Consider the following 12392-nt stretch of genomic DNA (forward strand, 5'->3'; position numbering starts at 1 on the left):
TGTATATTATCTTTAAAAAGAACTTTTAAAGATTTTCCCTAGTGTAAAAACATTTCTTCCTTCACTATATGTATAGTAAAAGTACTTAGCAACAAAAAAGGGGGAAAAAAAAAATTTATATATACATCATTCAAATATAAATGCACTTTTGATTTATATCCTCTATTTTATAAAATCCAATGACGACGACGACGTGTAATACATATAAATAATAAAATATCTCACATTTTTATAGCTGAAGGGGCTTTAATGTTCCATAATTTTCATCCATTATAATAATATTTTAGACTCTCGGTTTATAATATACAACAATATTTTTATCTACATATAAAGTAAATATATATTAAATAGACATACATATATATATATTATTCAGTATTAATAAAATCGCGTGTGTGTCTGTTTTGCTAAAAAGAATTTAGAAAATTTGGTAGGCAAATGAAGATGAAAATGTATTATATGCTCGATTTAATGGCGTGTGAGAGAAACTGTCATTCATGCGTTCACAGACGATAGGAGACAGACAAATGACTCTACACTTTTTTTTTTTTCTATATATAAAAGAAAATTTCTTATTTATATATAGTTTTGTAAGGGGAAATTTCCTCCAATCATATTTTGTAGACAAATTATTTTAATTATTATTTAAAAAAAAATAATACAATTTATGAAATCGTAACTTGAAAATTTAAAGCTTTGAAATAATATTAATGAAGTATAAATGAGTCGGGTCTTAATTAAATTTTCGAATTTGTCCACATGTATCACCTTCCGGTCGAGGATTAAAATTGAATTTGCATTTTAATGAAAGTTAATGAAAGTCAATGAGAGAAATATATATATATATATATACAAAATTGACACACTGATTTACAAATGTATAATGCTTTATGTGTATTTCTCCGTGGGGAGAAAAAGGAAATACAATTTGCAAATAGTGTTTATAATTATTATCGATTAATCTCTTCACTTCTATTTTTTTAACTAATTATAATTAATTACTATTAATTATATATAACCACCAAATAGTAAAAAAAATAATTTAGTTCAATTAATCAAACAGTTTTATTATAAAATAATTTCGTTTTGAGTATATATTTATATATAATATCTATGGTATTTAACGTGTAACAAAACATTTTTCCTTAATTGAACAAAACTGTTTTTCTTTTTTTTTTTGATTAAAATATAATTTACTGCAAGGTAGTAAAAATCTAGCAATATGTTTTAATTTTGACAGAACTTTAATTTGCATAAATCCGCAGTATAATCCAATTATAATTTTGTAAAAGACGCTGTTGTTCTGGCTGAAATGGTTAAGGCAAGCAATTTTCCCCGGGTGTATGATATGAAAAGCGACTAATCTTCTCCTTCTCAATTTTCCAGAGCTTGCCGTCTGAATTATGAATATATATATATATATATACACCTTCCCCTCTATTCCTGATAATATATATTATAAATTCAAAAACGAAAAGAACTATAGATTTATTTCTCTATATCATTTCATCTAAATAAAACATATAAATATGTATAAATATAGAAAACTTCTCACGTGTTTGTTAGATAAAATCAAGCACCCTCTGCGTGCGCACTAAATTGTGTCGTAAATACTCATACAATGTACATACGTGCTAGTATGTTCTACACATTCATCGGGGGTATAGTATGAAACTATTGTTATACTTATTCTTTACGAGCAAATAGAGATGAAAAACGTTATGTTATAAACTCGAAAATATATTTATTTATTTAAAACAACTATTGTTTTTGATTAAAACATCAAATTTCTTCACATTCATTTCACCTCACTTTTACTTCACTTCACATTCGGATCACTTTATATTCACGTCAACCCACTTTAACACCACTATCACTTCATTTTCACATCGCTTTACTTTTATCTCACTTCACTTTCTTCTCATTCCCCTTTCTTTCATTTTTCTTTCACTTCACTTCTATTTAAATTTTTTAAACTTTTCTTTAAATTTACTTTTTTTACGAGGTCTAAAATGAAGAGAAAGTGAAGTGAACCCAAAGTGAAGTGAAAGTGAATTGAAGTAAAGTAAAAGTGAAGTGAACCTAAAGTGAATTAAAGTGAGGTGAAAGTGGATGAAGTGAAAGTGAATTAAAGTGAATTGAAGTGAATTGAAGTAAAGTAAAAGTGAAGTGAACCTAAAGTGAATTAAAGTGAGGTGAAAGTGAATTAAAGTGAATTGAAGTGAAGTGAAAGTGAGGTGAAATTGGGTGAAGTGAAAGTGAAGTGAAGTGAAGTAAAAGTGAAGTGAACCTAAAGTGAATTAAAGTGAGGTGAAAGTGGATGAAGTGAAAGTGAATTAAAGTGAATTGAAGTGAATTGAAGTAAAGTAAAAGTGAAGTGAACCTAAAGTGTATTAAAGTGAGGTGAAAGTGAATTAAAGTGAAGTGAAGTGAAAGTGAGGTGAAATTGGGTGAAGTGAAAGTGAAGTGAAGTGAACCTAAAGTGAATTGAAGTGAGGTGAAAGTGGATGAAGTGAAAGTGAATTAAAGTGAATTGAAGTGAAAGTGAGATAAAATTGGGTGAAGTGAAAGTAAATTAAAGTGAATTGAAGTGAAAGTGAGGTGAAATTGGGTGAAGTAAAAGTGAATTGAAGTAAAATAAAAGTGAAGTGAACCTAAAGTAAATTAATGTGGGGTGAAAGTGGACGAAGTGAAAGCGAATTTAAGTAAAGTAAAAGTGAAGTGAACCAAAACTGAATTAAAGTGAAGTGAAAGTGAATTAAAGTGAAGTGAAAGTGAGGTGAAATTGGGTGAAGTGAAAGTGAATTGAAGTAAAGTAAAAGTGAAGTGAACCTAAAGTGAATTAAAGTGAAGTGAAAGTGGATAAAGTGAAAGTGAATTAATGTGAAGAGAAAGTGAGGTTAAATTGGGTGAAGTGAAAGTGAATTAAAGTAAAGTAAAAGTGAAGTGAACCAAAACTGAATTAAAGTGAATTAAAGTGAGTTAATTAAAGTGAAGTGAAAGTGAATTAAAGTGAGTTAATTAAAGTGAAGTGAAAGTGAATTAAAGTTAATTGAAAATTAGGTGAAGTGAATTAAAATGAAGCGAAACTGAATTGTAGTAAATTAGAAGTGAAATAAAAATTTTAAAAAATAAAATTTGATAATTTCTGTAAATATTTAAATATTCTACACTGAAATAAAAATATATATACAAAGAAGATTTGAGAAATTCATTCAAAGTCAAGTTTTATACATTCAACTAGCCTGTAAACATGGTTTACGTGTTTTACGATCTATGAAGAAAATGAAGAGACCCTGACACCAACAATTTGCCAAGATTCACGCTCGCTAAAATCTTCAACTATATATATATACACAAAATTGGATAAAATACCTCGGTAATTTTTTTCTTTTCAACAAGAAAATAAAACGAAAAAATTACTAAATTTCTAATAATAATAATAAATATTTTCTAATCCAACGTATAAGAAAAAAATAAGAATTATTAATAAAATGCAAAATAGATTTCGAAGCGAAAAATAAACTATTTTTGTTGTTTAGTATTCAAAACTTTATTTTTTACTTTATTTTTGTTAAAATAAAAACACTCGAAAGTCAATAAATATTTTAAAATCTAACGTATAAGACAAAAATAAAAGAATATATACGAAAGACAAAAATAGTATCAACGCAAACTGAATTCTATATTTACAAAAATCGTAAAAAAAAAAAAATATACCACAACATTTTCCTATAATGAAAAATATATTTCTCTTGCGAGTGCTATATAGTTTTATTGAGAAAAAAATTAGTTCTTTATATAAAAAAGTAGAAAACTGTTGTCTTATTTTTCTCTAGTAAGCTCTTTGCCTTTTCTTATCATTCAACATTATCCTTTACACTAAATCCTTTTCACTTATTTCTACAACAGACGATATACAATGAATTTAGCCGGAATGAAATATTAAGACTTATTGTTTGAAAAATTCATTTATCAACGAAAAATGTTACTTTCGAAAAACAAAAATGATAATTTGAAAGAATCATAATATTTTTAATTGAAAATATTAAACTAATTTTAAATTAAAATGAAATATTATAAAAAAAAGGAAAAAAATAAATAAAATGTCAATTCTTATGTTGACGAAATGAAATTTTGTAATTTAATTTGAAAAATCTTTTTCTCATGTGTCAATTAGTTGAATAACAAACAAAAGCTATAATGCAACATGAATTTTTTTTTTCCCCCTTTTTTGACAACCAGATGTCAAATGTCCCTCATCAGTCAACTCTGATGACTGATGAGGGACACATTTCCTGAGTAATTTCATATCTTCCTTTTCTCTTTTTACCCTCGTTCTACAATTAATTTTCCAGTTGCACGTAAAAATTCACGTCGCATATAAATCTGAAAAGTTGTCGCTGGACCGACAATTGATCAAAGTGCACTTTACAATTATTACACGTTATTTTTTCACCCCTTTTTCCTATATATTTCAAATCATTATTGTTTTTAATACGTTCAAACTACATTTCATTTTTTTAATTATGCCTATCATCTTACAATATAATTATTCCTCGAAACTATCAATGTTTAAAAATACCAGTATTTCAAACTACCATGTCATTCAAAGTTGTTTTTAATTAAAAATTTTAAATAGATGTTTGTTAAATCAAAAGAAAAAAAAACAATTTTCAAAAACAATTGTATCTCAGATTAATGATACAACTATTTTTAAAAAATCATAAATCAAAATAAATTATAAAAAGTAAAAAATAAATATTTAAAAAAAAAAAAAAAAATTCGCTAGCAACATTTTAGTTAGGATTGGGAATTAGGAAGCATTCCGAGATTCAAATTTGCAGTGGTAAGCGTAACGTGGTTATAACGGTAAATTTATGTAAATTTCTGTAATTGAAGGAAGTAGAAAGTGAGGTCAGAGTCGACTCTGTCCCTCGAGATAAGAGATCTCGTCTGAATGGCAAACGATCAGCTGTTGCACTAAGAATATATGACTTCTATTTTCTCGAAAAGCTCTCCTTTCATTGCAAGCCAACTATAGATTTGTCTGTTCCAATTATAGTTCCCCATTATTATCCACCTTTCAACTAAAAAAGAAAGGGACCACTGGGATTCAAATGTGCTTATCGAAAACAACATAAACATACTACAGAATATGTTTAGTAATGGCTTCTTGATGCCATTATCAGTTATTGCTTTAATATACTAAAGAAGATACAAAATAACACACTACCATAAAATAGTAACAAATAAAAGTTAACATTACTATAATTTAAAAAAGTTCAAACTATCATAAAATTCTAATTAATAAAAGTTAAGTAGACAGTAACCAACAAATGTTAACACTACCATAAATTGAAATCTACAAAAGTTAACACTACCATAAATAGTAACCAACAAAAGTTAACATTACCATAATTTTCGAAAGTTAAATCTGTCATGATTAACATTACCATAAATTAAAACCAACTAAAGTTAACAATATCATAAATTGAAACCAACTAAAGTTAACAATACCATAAATTGAAACCAATTAAAGTTAACACTGGCATAACAATTGTAACCAATAAAAGTTAACACTACCATAAATTGAAACCAACGATAGTTAACACTACCATAAATTAAAACCAACTAAAGTTAACAATACCATAAATTGAAACCAACTAAAGTTAACACTACCATACATCGAAACCAACTAAAGTTAACAATACCATAAATTGAAACCAATTAAAGTTAACACTGGCATGCCAATTGTAACCAATAAAAGTTAACACTACCATGAATTTAAACCAACGATAGTTAACACTACCATAAATTAAAACCAACTAAAGTTAACAATACCATAAATTGAAACCAATTAAAGTTAACACTGGCATACCAATTGTAACCAATAAAAGTTAACACTACCATAAATTGAAACCAACGATAGTTAACACTACCATAAATTAAAACCAACTAAAGTTAACAGTACCATAAATTGAAACCAACTAAAGTTAACAATACCATAAATTGAAACCAACTAAAGTTAACACTGGCATACCAATTGTAACCAATAAAAGTTAACACAACCATAGATTGAAACCAAAGAAAGTTAACACTACCACAGAATGTAACTAATGGTTGACACTATCAATTATTAAAATTAATATAAATTTTAATCCAACAAAAGTTAACAGTACCATAAATTGTAGTTGACAATGGCTGAAACTACCATAAAATATAATTTAAAACAAAATAAGAATACTGGAGAGATGAGAATAAAATTTCCCGTCAATAACATAAAAACTATAAAACATTTTTCAATATTTATTGCAAAAGAAATACTTTTTAGGTGAAAATCAATATGAGAATAAGAATTGTAAAGAAAACGAAGTGATGTCAGTCTTGACATTTTAATCCAAATGTATGGGGTGTGCAATAAAAATTTTAAAATAAAATTTTATCTTTTCACTTTGCATTGCCAATAAAAGAAATGACAAAAATTTGTCTATAAATTTTTTTTTATAAGATATCAAATATTTTTTTTTAAATTTTTCCACATGAATAAAAAAAAATTTAACGAAAAATTTTTCTATAATTTTTTTTTTTTTTGTTTCAAACAATTCTTTGTCATTTTTTTTTTACGAAAAAAAAAAAAAAAGTTAAACCATAATTCAAGTATTTTGTGAACGAATTCGGCAGTTTACGAGGGAAAAATGCATCGAAAACAGATATTTTATACACAAAAGTCGAGGACATTTTTTTTTTCTTTATTTGTTGCTTGTTAGTTTATGACTGTTGGATTTTTTTGACAGTTGATATATACATATAAAATGCAAGTATGTTGGTTGTATAAACCAATACATGTTTCTTGTCATTGGCGCGCGACATTTACATTTTCAAAAAAGACCGATTCTTACAACCATAACTCAAGGTTTTTATGACCTTACATTCTTACACAGGCATCTTCAAACTGACACAACTAATTTTACTTTTTGCACGAGAGAGAAAAGTTTCATTTTTTAAACATTTATTACACTCGTCAGCAATATTTCAAAATAATTCCCCTGACAAATTTTTCCTACAATTTTTCTCAAGTCCAATAAAAAAAAAAAAAAAAAAACTATTTAACTATATGTAAAGTATATTATAAAATTAAATTTCTATTTTTATTTTTATACTAAAAATAAGTAAATAATATTTAAAAAGTGTTTTTTAAAAAAAACGCCTTTTTTGACATTGTTTTAAAAATATGTAAAGAGAAAACATAAAATTTCATATCTTTCCAAAATGGGACACTTGTCACAAGAGATAGGGAAACTTGCTGATACAAATGTATAGAATAAGAAGCATCGTCTGCTAAAATAAACTCAGTGCCATCCCTTCTTATGCCATTTTGGCACGGAATCTACAGAACGCGACTGTTCATCGCGAATAAACTTGTGGCATTTGTCTTGCAAGAAATTATAACAAAATTAATTGAAAATATGACGAAAAAAAATTGTTTCTTTTTCAAACACCAGCGCAACTGAAGCAAAGAAATTCATCGTCTGACTAAACTCGACCTTCTACTACTGGAAAATTTTTCAAATAAAAATTTTTTATATTTTTCTACAATAAATTTCACTACAATTTTTATTCATTAATATTATACGAGAATAATTGTATTAAACCTGAAGAATGTAATGTCTGACCAAAATTGATTTCTACTACTTCGTCCACTATTCGATAACTAAGGATATCGGTACACACAATTCAAAGCAATTAGTAAATATAAAAAAAACAAGATTACAAAAAATTTAACAAAACATTTATTTGATTCAATTATACTTTTGAATATTATCAAATAAATATTTACTTGAACCAAATAATTTTTATTTTAATTAAATAATAAATTACCAATAATTTCTTTATTTGAAACAAATATCATCTCAAATAATAATTATTTAATAATAATCCAGTAACCGATTATTTGAATCAAACAAATTTTTTGTTCTGTGTGCTTTTACTCTCTAAATCTGAATTAGTAAAAATGTTAACTAATTTGAATTAGTGACTCACTTTTTGCTTCTGAATTAGTTAAATTTTACTAATTGTTAGTAAAAGTTACTAATAATTAGTAAAATTTTACTAATTCAGAAGCAAAAAGTGAGTCACTAATTCAAATTAGTAAACATTTTTACTAATTCAGATTTAGAGAGTACAAAATTTAATTAATGAAAAAAAATCCCCTGATTTGTGGCAACCCTGATAAATAACAATTTGTTATAAAGTAAAGTGAATTGAGTGTAAATTAATAAATTTACAGTCAGAATTGTTTATTTGAAACAACAACTTTGTAATCTATATATCCACCAAAGTTTACCTTGGATAATAATAAAGTTGAATTTATTGAAAAATCATTTGATTCCCATAACATAAGAGTATATTTACGAGAGCAATAATACCCTTAACGACTTTTTGTAATTTATTGAGAGAGAATTTTCATCCAATATGTACAACGACTATATATACATATATGCACCTCAAAAGTTCTTGTTTGACAATGATAAAAGGGAAATAGAAATTGTCTGACTAGCACCAAGTTGACAGTATAGATATTACAGACTGAAAGCTGAATATCCTGTCATCGACCATTAGTCAGAGAAAATCCTTTCAACCAACCAAAACCCAATCTTTACAAATATTGGATTTTTCATCTTATATTTTAATATTCCGTTTATTTTTCTAATTTATATTATTTAAAAAAATTGCTTTTTAATTATCATATGTCAAAACTATTTGTATCGAATAAATCAAAAGAAACGAGAAAATTATTGCTATAACAGAAAATGAAAGTACGTACTTTATATGAGATTGTCTGACTAACGTGGGACATCACTACTTTATATGAAGTAGTAAAAACCGCGCTTAGTCAGACTGGCAAGATAACTTTTTTTTCAGAATCATGAGAAAACCAATAAAAGATTTTTAACAGTATCATAAAAAATTATATTTTCTACTTTTAGAACCGCAACTATTCAAATTACCATTGTTTTAAAACTATACCGCAATAATTGAAATTGAACTATTAAAATTTTATTGAAAATTATTAAAAATACTCAAACTTTTATATTAAGTAAAACTTTAATTTAATGCGGTATAACCGCATTTTTGTCAAAAATATTGGTACACTAATACGACGAGATAAAAATAAGTAACAAGGGAAAAAAATCTTCACCTGGAACAGAGATATAAGTTTCACTGGAACAGCGATATGTTTCACTAAAATAGGGAAAATTTTTGCTATTCTAGAGAAACTGCAAAATTAGGATTACTGCGGAAGTAGAAATCAAAATGAGTAAAAATTACTATCAGTGAAAGTGGAAGTGAAAGTGAAAATAAGACTAATCATTTTGAACAAAAACGACTTTTGAAATATTAAATAATTTTCAACCGCAGTATGTCAAAAGTTTAGAGAACAAATCGGAAGAAAAAAATTTCGCTTCCATATATACATATATATATAATTTCAAGAGTAAGTTTAATGACATTCGAGAAATTTATAGCAAGCATTACTCAATGTTATAAAAAATATATGTTATATCGCATCTAGAAGACGTGCCTTCGATGTTGCTTGTTTTCTATATTTATATATGATTTATAACTATAAAACATTATTCATTTGACAACGACATTCTCTACCTCTATATACATCGCGTCTGAAAATTCACCCTCTCTCTCTCTAATTAATGCACTTCCACTATTTTGTAACTATCCAATTACATCGAAAATCCAGGCAACTAGGGAATCACAGTTCTTGAGACAAGTTTTCCTGACACTCGATTTAATTGTAACATTCATTCAACTTTCGCTTCACTATTCATTTCAAAATACTTTAATTTCTTTCTTGTTATATCCAAGGAAAAATTATATATATATATTTTTTTTTTCCTAAATCCATTAAAAGAGATTTTGTAAAATTTATTTAAAAGATTTCACTAAAAAATTGATTTTATTTTAAAAATAATTGTCGCAAATGTAAAATTAAAAATAAAGGAATCACAATGAAAAACAAAAATTTCATTGATTCAAATAAATGTTCATTTGAACTAAGTAAATATTCATTTGAACCAAATAAATATTTATTTGAACCAAATAATTTTTATTTGAATTAAATAATTGTTATTTGAAACAAATAATTTTTATTTGAATTAAATAATTTTTATTTGAACCAAATAATTTTTATTTGAATTGATTATTTGATTATTTAATTGACTCAAATAATATATAATTATTTAATACAAATAAATATTTATTTCATTTTAGTCAAGTAACGGATTAATTGAATCAAATAAAATTTTTTTTTTCCAGTGCATTATTAACACTTTAAAGTTAATAATAGAATAAAAATAAATTTTACAAGAAACTTTCAATGGAAGAAGTTTTAATTTGAAAACTATGCAATACTTAGATATATGAATTGCTGGAATTATTTGGTAATATTCAGTTTAAGGAGGCAACATTCTAAGACTCGTAAAAGAGTTTCATTAAACTCTATATCTACCCTTATAACGCACTCAACCGTTAACCCCAATTGTTACCTAATGCCCTCGTATTTCTAAATGTCATTAATCTCTAACGATTCTCAATTAAAATATCATCTTTTACTGCTTTAAGAAAATTCCAAAGGTGAATCATTTTTTTTCTCTCATCAAAAGTTACAATTAAAAAACTAATATTTTCTTTTCACCCCCTTCATATAATAACTTTTTTCTAAATGGAAAATTTTGATATTAAAATGACAATTTTTATTCTTAAAAATTGCACATTTTTTTCTTTTATTGATTTTAGAAACGGTACTTCATAAATGTTAATATTTTCCGTAATACTTTGATACAAAAGTATTATTATTACTATTACAATTATTATTATTAATTTATATTATCATTATATTATTTTTATTATGATTATTATTATTAATTACATTAATGAAGTACAGTTTCTAAAATCAATAAAAGAAAAAAATGTGCAATTTTTAAGAATAAAAATTCTCATTTTAATATCAAAATTTTCCATTTAGAAAAAAGTTATTATATAAAGGGGGTGAAAAGAAAGTATATTTTTATATATATATATATATATATAAACGGGGTAAATCAAAGCAATAAATTTTCACTGTCGAAAGCGAGTGGAGAAAAAGAGTGTGGGAAATGCGTTGCTTGCAAATTGTGCACAATGTACAATTTTAGCTGACATCACGAGATGTAAATCAGCAATGTAAAACCACCAGTGGCAATGGCCTTTCTCTCAAACTGCGACTGGTTCCAGCATCCGTACCACCCATATTTTTTTTTTTTACTAACTTCCCTCTTCCGCTCATTTTCATTCGGCTTTATTTTATCCCTTCGATCACACTACTGAATTACCTCTATTGTTATATTTATTGACATATACAATAATTTATGTTAATTTTCATCCGCATTCATTTATTATATAACTTCAATAACATTTTTTTGTAAATTCAATGAAATGGAAAAAAAAGAGAGAGAGAGAGAAAACAAACAAAAAAAAAGAGAACAAAAATTTATAAGTAATTCATAATTATAAAAAGATTCATAATCATAAAATTGTATACTAACACACTGAAAAATAGTTTGGTATTGACAACCAAACGTTTGGTTGGTATTTAAGCAACCAAAATTTTTTTATTGAATTAACAAAATTTTAATTATCTCAATCAAAATTTATTTGACACAACCAAAATTAGAAAAAAAGGATTTTTGTTGTCCCTAACTAAAGTTTGATTGGGACAACCAAAATTTTGTTGATTCAACCAAAAAAAATTTGGTTGCTTAAATACCAACCAAACGTTTGGTTGTCAATACCAAACCCTTTTTCAGTGTGTTAGGATACATTTTTAAAATTATGAATCTTTTTATAATTATGAATTACTTATAAATTTTTGTTCTCTTTATATAAAAGAAGAAAACGACATAATGAATTTTAGCCGAAATATAAAAAAACTAAACGATCGTAAAAGTTAAGCAAAATCGATATAGAAATCAAATCTCAAGGTTTCCGTGAATTTTTTTATTTTTTTTTTCTATATCAAAAATTTGGACAATATAATGATAATTAAAATAAAACAAACAATATCCAATTGTTAATTGAATTTAATTATCGATGACATTGTCAAGGATTGAATTGCAATTGGAGTCACAGAATGAAGTCAACGAGGTAGAAATCAGAGGCGTGCAAATTAGCGCAACTGCTGAGTCAATGAGCTGAACTTGACTGACGGCTTTTGAAACGGTAAAGGGAACATCACTAAAGTGTTCATTCAGTCGTACGTTGCAGTTAACACGAAACCTCGTTCTTCTCACTGTTACAAAATAATTGTTTTCCGTCTTCATTCAACAAAAACAAAC

General features: G+C 25.9%; 1 protein-coding gene across 1 annotated transcript in view; it reads left to right on the plus strand.

Annotated features, from left to right (window-relative positions):
* The window catches only part of LOC127280059 (FMRFamide receptor-like), a 33482-nt gene that overhangs the window by 8082 nt on the left and 13008 nt on the right, over positions 1-12392 (plus strand). The window lies entirely within an intron of this gene.

The sequence above is a fragment of the Leptopilina boulardi genome, unplaced genomic scaffold (genome assembly GCF_019393585.1).
Source record: "Leptopilina boulardi isolate dan_hultmark-lab unplaced genomic scaffold, ZJU_Lbou_2.1 LbouV2_229, whole genome shotgun sequence".
Classification (NCBI taxonomy): Eukaryota; Metazoa; Arthropoda; class Insecta; order Hymenoptera; family Figitidae; genus Leptopilina; species Leptopilina boulardi.